The 11944-nt window shown below is 43.2% G+C and overlaps 1 long non-coding RNA gene across 1 annotated transcript; it reads right to left on the bottom strand.

Annotated features, from left to right (window-relative positions):
• Positions 1-477: 477 nt before the first annotated feature.
• LOC140217149 (uncharacterized) lies at positions 478-10838 on the bottom strand. The gene is made up of 3 exons (XR_011893657.1): positions 10703-10838; positions 4821-4946; positions 478-741 (listed from the first exon to the last, which is right to left on the bottom strand). It is a non-coding gene; the product is annotated as an uncharacterized lncRNA (long non-coding RNA).
• Positions 10839-11944: the final 1106 nt, after the last annotated feature.

Raw genomic sequence — 11944 nt, forward strand, 5'->3', positions numbered from 1 at the left:
CATGCTTTAGGGTAAAGACGCAAAACAAATTCTTCCGATACACGTATTAACAGAAGACTCTCAATGCTTCAGTCCTGCAGGTGTGCTCGGCAGCTGCAAAATATATTTCGTACCGTCCCTGGTGTTTATGGACTGCTGCGCAATCAGGGCAACTTTCACAACCGATAGGGCAAATGCCCGACCTCTACCCCAGACCTCTTTCTAATTGCATTTGATTTCGCACGTGTTTGACCAATGATCAGCGGAAAATACGTATAACTGACCCGGGTCCAGGCGCAGCAAGGTGTAACAACGAAAGCTTTAGGAACTGCATTAGTGCTAATGCGAACAATGTTGCGGTTGTTCGTATAAAGCGAGAATTTGATTTTTTTTTACTTTTTATTACAACACGCCTTCATGGAGTCCTACGAGCTTATCAAAGATAAAAAGCAATCACATCAAACCCGATCAAAAGAATATAACTAAGAAAGCAGGCTGTTTGTTCTTATATTTTGTGCCGAACAAGCCTTTATTAGGAAAAAATATGCAGGTGGTAGTAAAAAGGCGATATGAACTTCCGTTCTCTCGCGAATGTTTACAAGTACATTGAGTAATGGCGCATTGCAGAATAGTTTATCTACTGTAGGCCTATGCAACATTTCTTGTTTTTACCGCATTGCTTGCTTGCATCCTTCAATGTATGACACCTTGTTGTGTTAGGTTGGCATGTTCCACCAAACAGAGGGCAGGTGTTTTTCTTTCCTAGATAAGCAGAAAATAAATCCCGAGATGAGTCAGTGCAAAACTAATACGCCACTCGAGTCAAAGCACCTTGGTAAGTAACCAAATAATAAACAATAAAGAATAATAAATAACAATAAATTGTTACTTAGGGCACACACGTGTCGGTATGTCTATCCGTTTGTCGGCGCCTAATCTCTTTCCCATTAACTTGGGTCACTTTGTCGTCTATGACCTCATTTGTAGAGCTTGCCTGGCAGGAAACCGGGTTCCAGCCAGGCAAGCACTATGTAAGAGATAAAAATGTTGAACATCTAGCCTGACGCTTAATTTAACTGCGGTTGCATCGAGTCGGAGCTTTTTTGTCTGAACTTTTGTCCACATTATTTGCTTCTTTTGTAATGTGTACGATGTAGACTTTACCCTAGAAAACAGGCTGCGCGTCCGTAAGCGCTTGCAATAAGGCTTCCGGCTACTGCCAAGCTCCGCACTCCAATTTTACGATTAACGACCGACAATTTTAGAGAAATCTCGAGATGACTAAGTCGTTAAGTTACATTCTATCTACAAACATATAACATCGCCCAGTGGAAGTCTAGTTATACAAAGCTTGCCATCCGGACCGACGTTTGCTCGACATGAGCCCACGCTAGGCCAACCTATTAGGAGCCACGGAGCTGAATACTTTTAGAGTCACGGCATGACGTGTGTATGGCACGCCAATTAGTTACCTATTACAGCAACGCATTCTGAATCCCCGATGCGTATATCTGAAGACGTTTGGCTAAACGGAAGGAATCGCTTTTTGCCAACACAATGCATTATGGGAGCGTGGCGTCAGTTTATTAATAGGCTCACTGCCTGCTTTAGAAGGTGTATTCAGCGAGATTGAAATGCTTCCAATGTCTATTACAATCAAAACCGCATAGTAAATGTTTTCTTCCGCACGTTGCATTGCACGGGCCTCTAAAGCGGTGGCAGTAACTTCTTTAATGTTTTACGAGGTTTAATATGCAGCTAACCACTCACGATGTCGCAGACACATTCCATTTGGTGTAGTGGAGTTGCAGACGTAGACGAGAGGGTGCTGTTTGGTAATACCATAGCTAGGTCACGCGAACAATTACATTAATAACCATAGAAAGCGGCAGAGGGACGGCAATAGTAACAGTTTCACTGGTATGCCGTATTGATTGTGTTTAAACTTAAAACAAAAAACTAAAGATGCTCTAGAATTGTCTCTGCAGATGGATTACCTAATTAGATTGACATACCATAAGAAGACAACAGAGACGCCGAGTACATGGATAAGGGAAATTACTTGTACTTATTAATTGGAGGAAAGAAAGGAAAAATTAATGAAATGAAAGTGGATGAAGAATGGTAGGTGACCCTAATCTTCGACATAGGTGTCTCTTAGTGGCACTCGTACCTCGGCGTTCGTGCTGTTTAGCTTAAGCGAGGGAACGTCTTTCTCCTGGCGCAATGTGTGGGCGAGGAGAGAGGGGGGCGAGGAGGAAGCACAGCGCGTGCCATCTGGTAGCGCGTAGCCCCCTAGCCAGCGGCTCACGAAACGCAGTTTCCAAGCCCTCTCCAGAGCTGACGTCAGAGCATGCAACAAGCGCGTGCGCACAGCTGTTGCTAGCAAGTTAGCGAGCGAGTAGGCGCGCGCCGGGAGAGGAGACGCCAGAGAGGAGGGAGGTACGCTACATCTGCTCTGCTAGGCAGATGTTCAGCCTATGTAAGCCAACTGCTTTTCATCGATTAGCCGGTTAAATATCATGCCACCTTTTTGTGTGTGACGTCACTAGTCCCTTCGTTACTTCTGCTGTCTACTTCCGGGTTTCCAGTAATTTCGCCAAAGTCGTGCTCACGTGGCAGCGTTCTAAAATGTAGGATTCTGTGCTTTGGTGTGCGATAATCAGTAATTTCTAAGCAATTATAATTATTGATGACACTTCTGTAACTCAACTTGTGGTCTGATATCAAATCTATCGTGAAACCCATGAATTTTGCACTGTACTATTATCTTTTTTTCTGATTTATTTTGACTTTTTTTCCTCAGTCTTCGAAGGAGGTGAACCGAAAATGCTGCGCAAGAAACAAGAATATCACTCGGTGCTCGTGCAAGTGAAAACAACTAGCCGCATGGAGGATGCGAACCCCCGTCCTCACAATACGCGTGCGAGGCTCGTGGCGTGTTCCCATGAACTTTATAATGTATTTATGTTTTACTCCTAGAACTGACCCTTGGAGTGTTAGCCAGCGCTACCAGTCACAAGCCTTGGCAGTGGATGTGGAACATTATTTTTGCCGCAGGTGTCACGTGTAATTGATCTTTTTGGCTGACGGAAACTGCCACGAGAAAGGTTGAGTTGGGGTGGCACATGACTATTGCTTTGAGTTGCCTTGTGCAAGCATTCGATCATACCTTTCACGCAAGAGTTGCCACTGGTGGTCTTCAGTTGCTAAAGAAGCGGTGCACATCACGATGATACTGAAGAGTCTGCATTCCAACGGCCGTGTTTGATCGGTTGTGTGGCGACAAGGGTTGCCGAAATAGAATACCCAACCGGCGCAAAAAAGTAAACGCGATGTCCTCAGCGGTGATCTTTTTGAGGAGCCATACTTCAGAAAGTCCGGTGAAGCGATCGATGGTGGTGTAGCGGTAGCTATAGCACGCAGCAGGTGGAAAGGTACCAATTATATCTGCGTGGATATCTTGGGAGGGCTCTGAAGGCTAAGCGAATGCTCCTAGTGGCGCTCTGACGTGACGGGTAACTTGGGACGTTGTCACTAAATGGAAGTGCGCGTTCACGTGCGACCTTCACGCTGCACGGAAGCGACCGTAGCGACTGCAAACGTAGCGGTCAGCCAAGAGGTGCGTGTAGGCGGGGATAACATGAAGGTTGAGGTTGCGCTACTGGTTAAACAGGTTACGGCAATGCGCTGGGGGCACGTAATGCATGGATCGTCTTGTGGATAGTGGCCGTAGATGCTAGTCTTTGACTAAGAAACAGAAAGTCATTTTAGTTTGAACGAAGAGCTGCCTTTGGGGAGTCGTTGCAGTTCATCGCTGGATGTGTAAGCCTAGGCTAGGAGGTTATTAGTCACAGGCTAAGGATTGGTGCTGGAGGAAGGTGACAATGCGTCGGCAACTTTATTATCCTTTCGACTGATATGCTCGATGTCGGGAGTGAGCTGACCGATAAGCGACAGCTGGTGCTGCTGGACCAGTGGAAGTTTATCGCTCCATTGAGATAAGGCGGCTGCAACGAAAAGTGCCTCGTCTAGACATTTTATTCAGGTTACAATCACCCGAGTATACTTATCCATTGTTTCAAGGGCTGACTACAAAATTACGATCTCTTGGTGACTGGTAAGGCTAGTCATTCTCGTTTAGTCTTCTTACACCTAATTTCAATCACGGTTAGCTTCTTCCCGCACCTATTAATTTTTAATCTTGATTGAAGCTACCATATCAAGGCCTCACTTGCATGATTACCGTCCTACTATACTCTGAATGCAGACCAAAAATTTAACATTGACGAAGTACTTTATTTTAAGTTGGTGCTAATGCTTAAAGTAAAACGGTACACTGTAACCTGCTGAAATGCGTGCTCGACTTGGCAGCATTCGAGCATGTAGCTTCGTGAATTAACTCTGGTTAAAAGATTGACAATGCTAAGATTTCATCATGCCGTATCAAAATGCCGGACATGCACGACATCTCACGTTGACGTACACCTAAATGTCGTGATTAAGAAAATCGAAAATTGCTCCAAACAACCGTGCTTGTTTTAATAAAGTTATTCTGGCCTCCACAAACCTTTGAAGAATCTCAGCCAGCACACACGGCGCCTATATTTGTCTACATTCTCAGGGCAATGGTAGTACAAATAGCTCGCATTCTGTAAATTCAGTGTGCAACATCCGCTGTGAAAGGATTTTCACATTCTTGACTGCTTTATTATAGAGTAGTTGGCTATTACTCAATAGTCACGGCTTTTGAGTGGTACTGGCAAACCGGATACTAATGTCCACTGCATATAAAAAAATAAGCTTCATGTTATTGCGGCAAACATGAATACAATACTTACGGACGTCACAGCATATTTTTCCAGTTCCATCGCAAGACAGCTTATTTTTTTGCCTTTCAGACGGACACTGCTTTTCAGCTAGACATTTGAACCGTTTACTGCTGCATTTCTTGGAATCGCTGTGAGCTGAATGACGGGAAAAGACAACAATTATAGCTCTCCACAAAATACATTTCATGGTGAAGGTAACCGACGCGTCAAGGGTTATCTTGGGCCAACTGCATCCACGTTTTTGGTCATCTAAATGCTCTCTCTAGCGTTTCGCATAAACGGGGTGAACAAAGGTACACAAAAACAACAAACAAAGCAGTTGAGTTTTGGTACAAGCTCAAGGGCCATAGATTCTTCTTGCGGTTTAGTTCTGGTTCGGAAAAACAAAAACTGCAATTCGAGAACTCGTTCAGCATGGCGCACTTGAACCGCGGCCTGCCATGTTATCACGCGACACGGTACGCACACGCTAGCAAAACCTATTTCGCGTAGACGTTTATAAAGAAATATAACTTAAAAATGAAGTCAGTGGGAACACGTGGCAAATGGACCGTCCCTTCTAGTTACACATCATTTCAAGCATAAAAACTATGTTGTTCTATAGCTCGAGACAGCATGCACTAAAGCGAATAGACTTGTATGGCTCTTTCGCAAGTTTTCACGTTCAGTTGATGGAGGTCTGATGTTGGTACTTCACTGCCCATAGAAAGGCGCCGGTGCGAAGGGTGCGTGTGCTCGCGCGACCGAGATGCAAGGTGCGTTACATGAAGAATGCCAGCTATTACAGTTGTTTGAGAAGCACGTGCGGCCCACCTATGCTACCACGACAGATGGGCTGGTTAACGGCTTCGTTCTCTACAAAATTGCGCAAATAACAACCAAAAAAAGGTACCTAACTATTTACACTGCAACGAATACACGGTCTCAAGCACTCTATATTTAAATAAAACGCATAACTTTGTACAGGTGTTTGGCGATTAGTTTACATTGAAGATCATTGTCGTTCTTATCAGCAAAAAAATTTTTACCTCCGACTGTAGTTTGTAACAGTTTGTAACTATTACAGACGAATACATACCCCTCCCTCACACGCTATCACATCACATACCCTGACATCTACCCGAGACAGACGTGCAAGGTCTGTAAAGCTGAATCAGCAACACTCCCCCACATGCTATGAGAGTGCAAACATCAATATCCAGACCTTAATCCCGTGACCCTCTCGTCGAGATGGCACGCCGCCCTGCGCAGCTCCCATCTCGACGACGAACTCTGGGCGACCCAGTAGGCCTACGAAGCGGCGAAGAGGCAAGACCTCGACGTCCCATCGTGGGAGGCCTAGACCCAGCCGACGGAACTGCTGGTGCTCATTAAAATTCACTCTCTCTCTTTCTCTCCGACTGTAGTTTGAAATGACTCGATTTATAAGCTACAAATGGAACGTGTACAGTGCTCAGCTATTGAAGCTCGATACTATAGGAGCGTGTTGCTGCCTTGGACTGTTCGCGCCGGTGGTGGGTGTCGCGAACGCCGAGTTGATACATTTTCGTATACGCATGAAAGCGAGTGCGTTTGTGGTGCATTGTGATATGCGTTCGGCGCCTCAGCGATCACCCAGCGCTCTCGCCAGTAAGGTAAAGTGTGCCGGCCGCTGGGAGGCCCGAGCAGAGTATGGCGTTTCAATCGCAGAGCACTGCACACGTATGAACGAGAACAACTAAGAAGGCAAACATACGTGATGATGCACACAAGACTGCGTTTTGCAGCGAGGCACACATCGTTTTGCGCTTTCAGCCCTGTCTGCCATAAATTATTGGTAAGCTTTCCTAATTGCAGTCATGTTTTATTGACTAGTGCGAAATATTACGTATGTATAAAAAAGTATGATCATTCTGTGATGCTGGATAAATACCAAATAAAAATTAAAAAGTGCAGTTCTACGAAAATGCAAAATTTGCAATGGTAGATCATCGTTGAGTTTAAATGGTCAAATGGTCAATTGCAAGACAAACATAACGCGAAGTTCGAGAATTTTACAGGAAAGGCAGTTAGGCTTCACAATACAGAAAGCAATGAAAATACAGCAGCATGTTAACTGTGGTTTGATCGGAGGCCACACATTATCGAAAATGCTAAATTTGCAATAATACAACATATCTGCAAATAAGTAAACGTTCATCATTATACATCTCATTCGTCCCGGTCCCACGAGATTACCATCTATATAATGTCATTAAACGGCCCGTAAACGACTACTGTATCGTAAAAGAGACGACATTTCAATTCTCCAAAGAGCCAGGTACGCTCACACAGGACGCAAAGCATGGGGGCAAGGTCAGTTCGTAAATATTTATCACAGTTTACCAGTAACATGCACAAAGAGCAGTGCAATTGATGTGAAACGATAAGAGACTTAGAGGACAGGCACAATATGCCGAACAACGGATACATGTATGAGGATACGCTTTGACAATAAAATGTGTAGGAAGAAAGGATTTACTAAAGTGGTTCAAAAACGGTACACATATATATTCTCTAATGGTGAATGAGTTCTACGGAAGTTCGTAAGTTGGAAGAAGTTCACTGAAACGCGAAAATTATGCGCCCACCTGTGGCACGAGGCTTCAATGGAAACGTATATGGGTGTATGAAAACATTTGCTCTGAAATTCATGAAAGGGTTTCGCGCTACATTCCGATGAAGACAAAATTTCCATTTTGTTACTCCTGCTGTGCTCTCTTTCTATATTGACTGACTCTACCCTTTCATTTGTCGATTAGCGCAAACATCTGCGAGCTTTCTGGTCAACTCAGATGATAGTGCGAACATCGCGGAAACACGTTCGTCACGTCATCTATCCTCGAACTAGGAGGAAAGTTTCTTTAACGGTCAAGATTTTATAGCAACCCGTATTAGTTTTCTTTGCATCTGAGCGGTAATATTGCATGATTGAAGTTTTTTTTATTTTATTGACAAGTGAACGTTATCCGAATAATTTTTTTGGAAACTAAACGACGACTGAATAAGCGCATGAAGACAAGGTGCACGTATTACTTCTGCCACGAGAAGAATAGTCATTATACATGTATTCGCCAAGTGCGATATATATGTATATATATATATATATATATATTAGGGGAGGCACACATTTGAAGTTAAGAATGTGAATCGTACATTCTGCATTTGAACGAAAATGAACCTGCATGTGTCTAGGCAAACATTTCGCAAAAACCGACTGTTAAACTATTGTTACTGCGCCCCGTCTGCTAAACAAGTCACTGCTAGTTATGACAAGTGAAACAACGAGAAAGGATTTTTCAGCAATGCAGAAACAAAATGATTCGTGGCAGCAGTGTTTCCGGTTGTGCAAGATAGCAAACTTGAAAACAAGTGATTTGTCCATCTAGTTTGTAATTTAGTGTTCCTTGCAGTGAAATCATAGTTGCAGTCTCTTGTTTTATTTTAGAACGAGCAATTTTTTTCCTGGAACGAGTACTTTTACATGTGGCTACGCCAAGCAAGTTCTTCAGCAGTTTTCTTTTTCACAACTTTTCCTCTTTTTTAGCAACCAATTATTTACTATATGAAGAAATCTTGTACGAGATGTATACATTGTTGGAAAGCTCGTTTGCAGCAAAGCTCTGAAGGTTCTGCGAGGCAATCGGTGTACACCTTTTTGTCGACAATTAGTGATCTTGTTCTTAAAACTGATGCTAATTGTGAGTCAGTAGTCTGCGTGTTTTCACTAGACAGTACAAGCATGGGGCCCTATTAATGACAAAAAAGAACACTCCTGCTACAAATATGTGTGTCTACGATTGACTATTAGATATTATATTTTAATATACCACAATAATAATCTTTATTTCTCTCTTTCCACAGAATACAGAATGAGAGCGGACGTAAGGTTAAATGCCGCATACAGCGGCTTGAAAGAACCCCATTCGCCCCACATGACAGAATGACGAGGAAACAGCTTAGTCATGACAAACGCAGAGAAATACTGGAAACATTGGAATACATTGTGAAATTTGTGAGCGTTCAATGACAGAAATACAGTACAGATCAGTAAGAAAATATACGTACAAAATTCAGAACAGCCTTACTGCATTTGTTAACATTGTTTGATGTAAGAAACAATAGCGCGACATACAAAAACAATGAAGCACCATACATTACTACAGGAGCGGCAAAACACTAATTAACTTATTTTTCGATATTTCTCCCAGTAAGATGTTATTCCGTTCAAGTGTGTTAAGGTAACAGGGAAGTTTATAGGCGCTTGATTAAAATCGGTACAGAGTCCGACAAAACGGTGTAGACTAAGCGGTGAAACGGCGTACATTGTACACGGGCACATGGCTTTGAAAGTTGAATAGTGTCAACATATCTGCGTTGTTTGTTCTAATAACATTCTTGTACAGTTTCGTATTCCATGCATACTATTCGTATTCGGCTCGTACTAAAAAAATGCAATACTCGGACACCTCTAAAATATGCTTAGCACTTTAAACCTCTCGTGTCAAACCAAAGTACCGTATGTCCATTCTGTGACATTGGAGAGGGATGGCTACACACCTAGAAAGAGTTGGTTATGGAGCGGTACTCTAGAGCGACACTTAGCCGCGACCATAGGTTGGCATTCGCGGTGCCTGAAAAACCTATCTCAACTGTACAATGTCCCACGGTGAACTAAACTACGGTGGATTTACATCCCCACCTCCCTCATGCCCCTCAAGAAGTGGTAATCAAAGACCTTCAACGTTTTGATAGAGCTTGTTTGCACTACTCCCTCGAAGCTTGAAACCCAGATTTTTTTTGGTTGCATCAGCAATCGAGAAGCATTTAGTTCTCTGCAATCCACAGTACGTTTTCTTCACCGGCTAAATTACTGCTTAATGAGGCCTTCGAAATCTACTGAGAGTAGCCGCCAATTAATTGCAAAGCCTGCAGGGCTGAAAAAAACACTAATAGCTAACCTCAAAGTGCGCGATAGCACACATAATAAAGCATCTGGCACTGAACTGCACAGTGCCGTAGTAGAATGAGTTTGATCAGCAGTGGCGACGGTAAGCGCACTTTTGTTCTTCGCTATATTATGAGAATGAAGTTTTAGATATGTGGCCTGACGACAATGTGATAAAAATGAGGACTTGACAGTTATAGAAAACAGCCCAAAAGAATCGCGGATGCACACGGCAAACCTGATTTTAAGCTACTTGTACCGATTGTTGCAATTTAGGTTGCGATGTGGTTTCGAAGAAGTGGCGTTTTTTCACTCTATGTTGAATACCAAAATAACTCCGACAGCAGAATCGTTTGTAACAAAGAGAAGGAAAATAAACAGGTCGGTGAGGACTTCTTCACGTCTCCTTAATAATGTCCAAATTTCACCAGCAAGGTTTTGTAGAAGTCATAAATACAATGTCCTCGACTGTTCATTTATCATTTCAGTCATCGATTTGTGCAATGTGGTAGAAACAGCTATCCCAGGGATACAGAATTACCTGTGCATGAGTGCAGCTGACTTAATTCTCTAGAAGCATGTGCGATTTTAAGCATAATCACACCACATAATCGTGTTCGCGCTATGATGCTTTTCATATCCCTAAGTACCCGTGCTTCAAGGACCATGCCTACATGGCTCTTATTGTCTTCTACAACGTGGTAAATACGCCTGTAATATTGTAATAACGGTGTCATTTCTTAAAGCAAATAGAAAGGTATTTCGCAAAAAAAATACATTACATTGAGAAGCTCAGTAGCAGGACTGCTTGGGCATTTGAACACGTCGGCATGATCCCTATCATTTCTTTTCACCCCAGAAGCATATTGCTCCAAAAATAACCGTACTATGGCACGAAATACACAGTCGAGCAGCTACGACATACCGATTATAAGCAGTAAGCAGAAAACGAGCAGAAGAGCGTTAGTTCTCATGATGACGTAGACTGTTTCGTTTTGTTGCCTCTATTTGAGCGCACGTGCAGCAGTGCCAACAAGGTCTAGGGGATCGCCTGGCGAGTGCGGAGCTTTATTTCATGATAAAGGCATTTAGGTGGGCGGAGGAGAATCTCAAATGACAGCTACTCATATACAATCGTTGTTGACATGGAAGTTTCTTCGGTGCATATTTGAAAGCCATGCGATGCTACTTTATTGAACTATTCCTTGTCTCTGCTACAGCCATGCATCTGCCCTACTCAAGGGTCCTAGACAGCTTTGTGGTATTGTCTGTTGTATTTTTTAATATATATTCATGTTTTGCCGTATATGTTAAACATGTCAAGAACCTCATGCCGCACGTAAAGAAAAAAAACAAACGATAACTGGTGCAGAGACAAAAGGGCGACAGAAAAGGTAGAGCGCTGGTCTTCAACTGCAGTAACCTTTAAAAGAATAACAGCATGTGATGTGGTTACAGAAAACGCCACATCTTGGCGCATGCGTAAAAATGAGGGTTAGAAAGTTGGGGCAGCTTCACTCGGGCCACCGCCAATTCCGCAGAGCATAAAACCGCTTGTCAGGATAATCGAGTTCTTTTTTTTTATCAAAGCAATAGAACGGTCGCTCAGGCATTTGCCCGCCTCAATTTATATACAAAGTGCTTCTAGTAATAATCTACATTTCATCCGCTTTCTATTTTGGGAGAGCACGTGTAGTGTAAAATAAGGGCGTGCAAAGGCACATCCTGCGGTGGTTAGCAAGAAGGACTGATCCAGTCAAAGCTGTTACAAGCGCGCATTTCTCCCTCAACCTGTCGTTAATAGGTCGATGCAGCACACCGTCGTTATCAGGCCGAGGGAGCAGCGTGCGCAGGTAGAGTCTTTGGTGGGATCAGACCATCCTACTAACCACTGCAGAATATTACAGCTAACCACTGCAGAAAACTATGGCCTATTGGCTACTGTGCGCGAATACTGAATGCAGAATGCTTAAGTGACTTAGATTGAAACGCTAGGGGCAATTTTTTCTATTTTCCCCACTGTTGCAGTGGCAAAGCTAGGGCTGACGTCACGGCCTGATGAAAACTTACATTATGAAAGTAACGGAAGAGACGGACCCACAGGGCAAACCCAACATTGAGCGTTCAACTGCTGTAGCCGTAAAATATGGTGCTAAGTTTATGAACC

Source organism: Dermacentor andersoni, chromosome 4, assembly GCF_023375885.2.
Source record: "Dermacentor andersoni chromosome 4, qqDerAnde1_hic_scaffold, whole genome shotgun sequence".
Lineage (NCBI taxonomy): Eukaryota > Metazoa > Arthropoda > Arachnida > Ixodida > Ixodidae > Dermacentor > Dermacentor andersoni.